Raw genomic sequence first — 5511 nt, forward strand, 5'->3', positions numbered from 1 at the left:
ACACACACACACACACACACACACACACACACACACACACACGCACGCACGCGCACACACACACACACAGACACACACACACACACAGGTCACATCCGTACATAATTGGTCATTAGTCCTTCATTATTTTTATTGTTCCTCGCATATCACGTAGCGAGAGGGGGTCAGGTCTGTTTGTTTGTTTGTGTTTGTCTGTTTGTTTGTTTTGTCAGAGTTAGGTGTTTGTCATTTTTTTCCCTCCCCTCTGTCCTTTTTTTTTTTTTTTTGTCTAATTTTCAGCACAAGTAATAAATAGTGTGTGCATTCATTTATTTATTTTTTGTTTGTTTTATTATTATTCTTTCTTTTAGTTTTCATGTTTTCGTCTAATTTTCAGTATAAATAATAAATATCATGTGTTTTAATCTTCCTTTTTTGTATTTTTTTTTTCTCATTCATCACTATTTTCCTTATTCTGCATTTATTTCTCATTTATTACATTTATCTACATCTCTCTCTCTCTCTCTCTCTCTCTCTCTCTCTCTCTCTCTCTCTCTCTCTCTCTCTCTCTCTCTCTCTCTCTCTCTCTCTCTCTCTCTCTCAATCTACTCTCACTCTCAGTCTACTCTCACTCTCAGTCTACTCTCACTCTCACTTTTACTCTCACTCTCTCTCTCAACACCTTTCCCAGTGGCACCTGTCTCCCGGGGCTCCACCTGGGGTCACCTGGTGCGTGGTTCACCTTAATTAATGGGAGGGCGTGATGAACACCTGAGCGGCGGCGGCCATGGACAGGTGAGGGGGAATTAAGGAGGAAGAGCACCTTACGTCGAGGAGTCACGAAGGAGGGACGGAGGAAAGGTGAGGGCAGGTGAGGGCTGGTGCAAAGGAGAAAGGGGAGGGAGGGAGAGAGAATGGGGAAAAGAGAGAAGACAGGTACACGCTTATTTCTCCTTCCCTTTTGTTTCACCTTTTTTCCTTCCCTTCATATAGCTTTCTTTCCCCTTCAGAACCCTTCTCTTCCCTTCCCTGTCCATCAGAACCCTTCCCTTCTCTTTTCTTACTTTCTCTATCCTTTTCATTGCTTTCCCTCTCCATTCCATACTTTTCTTTCCTTTACTTATCTTCCCTTTCCTTTTCTTTCTTTCCTTTACCTTCCCAACCCAGGTGCAAAGGTGTGAAGGAGAGAAGGAAAGGTGAAGGTGGGTGCAGAGGAGGAACGAAGAGGAAGAAAGGGAGAGGAAATAGGGAGGGAGAAAAGTGGAGTAGGAAAAGAGGGATGTATGGAGGCAAAGGAGAAAATGTGAATAAATGAGGGAAAGAAGAAAGGAAGATGACATGTGAAAAGGTAAAAGGTTGGGGTTCGGTTCACAGGAGCTGCCGTGTACAGGCCTACCAACCTCTTGCAGACTTCTTACATTCTTATGTTCTAATGTTAAAAGACAGAAGAACGTAAAAAGGAGAAGGGAAAAAAGAAAAGTAGCGAAAGAGGATAAATAAATGAGAAAAGGAGGAAAAGGAAAAAGGTGAAAAGGGAAAGGTATAAAAATATGTAATTCGGAGCAGATAGAATATATAAAGGAGAAAGTTGGTGGAAATGAGAGAGAGAAGGGAATGGTAAGAATGAAGGAAGGAGGTAAAAGAGAAAGGAAAGACAAGATTCGTGGAATGCTGGGTAAGAAGGGAGTGAAGGAAGGGCAAAAAGTAAAGAAGATTTTGTAGGGAGGGAGAAAATAACTGAGTGAGGGAGAAAGAAAATAGGAAAGGAAATGGAGTGGAGGGAAGGAAAGACAGGTGGAGAGGATTAGCAGATTGTAAGGTGACATGGCTGAAGGAATGACACACACACACACACACACACACACACACACACACACACACACACACACACACACACAGACACACGTCACCCACCATGTAATCATCACAGCTTACCACAATCTCCACATCTTTGATCGCTGATGTTGTTATTGTTTCAATTACACACACACACACACACACACACACACACACACACACACACACACATACACACACACACTTCTAAAGTGTAAATTTTCAGCCTGACGGCTGCCGTACTTAAATAAACCGTATATTATTATTATTATTATTATTATTATTATTACTACACCACATCACATCACATCACATCACCCCCCCCCCTCCCCTCTTACACACACATATACACACACACACGCAAGAATATTTATGAAGGAAGAAGACTGAGTTAGACCAAATGGACAAACGCGATTCTGAGAAAATTAATACAACAAAAAAATAAAAACATTACGAGAGAGAGAGAGAGAGAGAGAGCTGCCTCATAAATCTTGGAAATGGAAATAATGAGAGGTTAAAGTTGGTCGGGATTGTCTTATTAAGATGAGGGAAATATTGATAAAAAGGAAGAGATAGATAGATAGATAGATAAATAGATAGATAGATAGATAGATAGAGATAGATAGATAGATAGATAGATAGATAGAGAGAGAGAGAGAGAGAGAGAGAGAGAGACAGAAAATAACCTTACAAAAAACTCACAACAGGAAACGAGAGAAAGAAAAAAATATAAATACCAAACTTTGTCAATAAAACGAAAAAATAAAAAGAAAACTTGCGTGTGGTGATGTGTACTCCTGTATGTGTGTGTGTGTGTGTGTGTGTGTGTGTGTGTGTGTGTGTGTGTGTGTGTGTGTGTGTGTGTGTGTGTGTGTGCCACCCCCTCCCCCTCAATTACCACACACTCCTTCCCAAAACTCGGTAACTACCCCGCGTAGAGTTGTCACGCGGCCTGTTATTCATCAAGCACTCACGCACGCACTCACTTACGTACTCACTCACTCACTGACACACACTCACACACTCATTCACTCACGCACTCACTTTCACTCTTTCATCCACTCACTCACTTATGTACTCACCGACACTCATTCACTCACTCACGCACTCACTCACTCACTCACTCACTCACTCCCTTAGGAATAGTTTTGCACTGATTGGGAAAGTTGAAACAAAAATGAATGAGTGTTATGAGTGACTGGCCGTTCTTGTGACTGACTGGAAGAAGGAAAATAAGAGTGGCTGGGAGACGAACCGAGTGACTGGAACTGACTGGGGAAAAAAAAGTGGCTGGGAGAAGCTGAAGGTGACTGTAAGTAACTGGGAATGAGTGGGAGTTAGCGGAAAATGTTACAACTGACTGACTGGTTTACTAAGCGGAGAAAGAAGTGGCTGAGTGACTGGAGGTGACTGAAAAATAACTGGAACTGACTGGAAGCAAGAAAATATGTTCGGAATGACTGAAGAAAAACTGACTGGGAGGGACAAAAGTTACTGGGTGTGCCTTACGAGTGACTGGTAGGTAAGAATAGAGACTGGGTGTGAGTGAGGCGGAGTGAGACGGAGTAAGACGTATGGGGAGTGACCGGGAGTGATTTAGTGCTCGTTTCCCACCTTCCTTTGTCCTTCTCCCCTCCTCCTCCCCTCCTTCTCCCCTCCCTTCATTGTTTCTCTCCTTCGCCTCATTTCCCTTTTTTCCTCACTCCCCCTTCCACCTTCCTTCCCCCTTTACGTTGATCCTATCCTCGGTATCTACCTCCTCCCCTTCTTCCTCCTCCTCCTTTTCCTTCTCCTCTCTTCGCCTTTCTCCCTCCTTTTATATCTCCTTTCCCTCATCGTTCCTTTAATTTAGCTCTTCCTCTCATATCTCTCCCCCTCCCCCTCTCTCTCCCTCCCTCCCCTGTCTAGAAATATTTCCCATTTTCCCTTTTCTCTCCTTAGCTTTTGCCTCTCCTTTCTCAGTTTCCCTTTTCCTTCCCTTCCTTCCCTCGACTATTTTCCCTGCTTCTTCAATTTCCCTTCCTTTCACTTTCCCATTTCCGTCACTCTCTTTCCTTCCCCTTCCTTCTTCCTCCTTCCCTCTCTCGCTCTCCCCTTCCAGTTCCTGCCCCTCGGTGCCTTTCCCTCTCCTTCATTTCCCCTCCCTCTCCCTCCCTTCCTTCCCCTCGCCCGGAGATAAAAGTAGCAGATGTTGTGATAAGAGTGACGTGTGTGTCTCACGAGCGAGGGGAGGCGAGGGTAGCGTGACAAAAGATAAAACTGCGATAACAACAAACGCTAGTACCCCCCCCCTCTCTCTCTCTCTCTCTCTCTCTCTCTCTCTCTCTCTCTCTCTCTCTCTCCCCCCCATTATAAATACTAAATTCTTATCCGTCATCAAGAAGGAAGGGACGAAGGACACGGAAAAGAAAAAGAGAAAGGGGGAAGAGAAGGGAAGGGAAGGGGAAGAAAGGGAAAAATTGAGGTTTAGTCCAAAGGGAAGTAGAAAAGAAAAGAGGGGAAGAATTAGGGCACTGGATTCCCTTTTATTTCCGCGGGTTTATTCGTTTATTGTTTCCGGGAGAAGACGGGTCAAGGCTCCTCCTATAAACCTGCCCCGGGGAGAGTATAGATGACATGACATGATTGTGTGACGCGGTTAGACTATCACAATCATCATCAGCATCTCATTACTACTACTACTACTACTATTACTACTACTACTACTACTACTTCTACTACTACTACTACTACTACTACTACTATAATAATGAGGCAATGATGATGATGGTGATACTACTACTACTACTACTACTACTACTACTACTACTACTACTGCTACTACTACTACTGCTACTACTACTACTTATGTTACTACTACTACTACTTCTACTACTACTATTACTACTACTACTACTGCTACAATAATAATGAGGTAATGATGATGATGGTGATGATACTACTACTACTACTACTACTACAAAAAATAATAATAATGACAGTATAATGACGATAATAATGATGATAATGATGATAATGAAAGAAAATTATACCAGATTACCAATACACCCTATTATCAACACACACACACACACACACACACACACACACACACACACACACACACACACATACACACACCTAGTTAGGCTTAAGGGTCGTTGTAGTAATGACGACAACATTTTAATGAGTCTTATGGCGGCGAGAGAAAGGCTGTCGGTACACACACACACACACACACACACACACACACACACACACACACACACACACACACACACACACACACAGACAGATGAAGGATTCTTAACCACCAAATCGTAACATTTATTTTTGTTTTACTTTTAATAAGAGAGAGAGAGAGAGAGAGAGAGAGAGAGAGAGAGAGAATCCTTTTAGTCCAATCCCTAACAATCACGAGACTTCCGCGTGTAATTCAACTCACGACTTTAATAACTGTGACTGCCGATGCTCACACATACACACACACACACACACACACACACACACACACACACACACACACACGTTGATCGTATCCTCAGTATCTCCTTTTTCGTTTATCTTTACTTTTTCTTTCCTTTCCCCTTTTTTCTCCTCCTCCTCCTCCTCCTCTTCCTCCTTCTCTCTCCCTTTCTCTTTCTCACCCTCAAAACACTATAGATTTCTCCCTTTTTTTTTTTTACAGTAAAGGAAGTAGCTTAAAGGAAAAGACAA

Source organism: Eriocheir sinensis, unplaced genomic scaffold (assembly GCF_024679095.1).
Source record: "Eriocheir sinensis breed Jianghai 21 unplaced genomic scaffold, ASM2467909v1 Scaffold367, whole genome shotgun sequence".
Lineage (NCBI taxonomy): Eukaryota > Metazoa > Arthropoda > Malacostraca > Decapoda > Varunidae > Eriocheir > Eriocheir sinensis.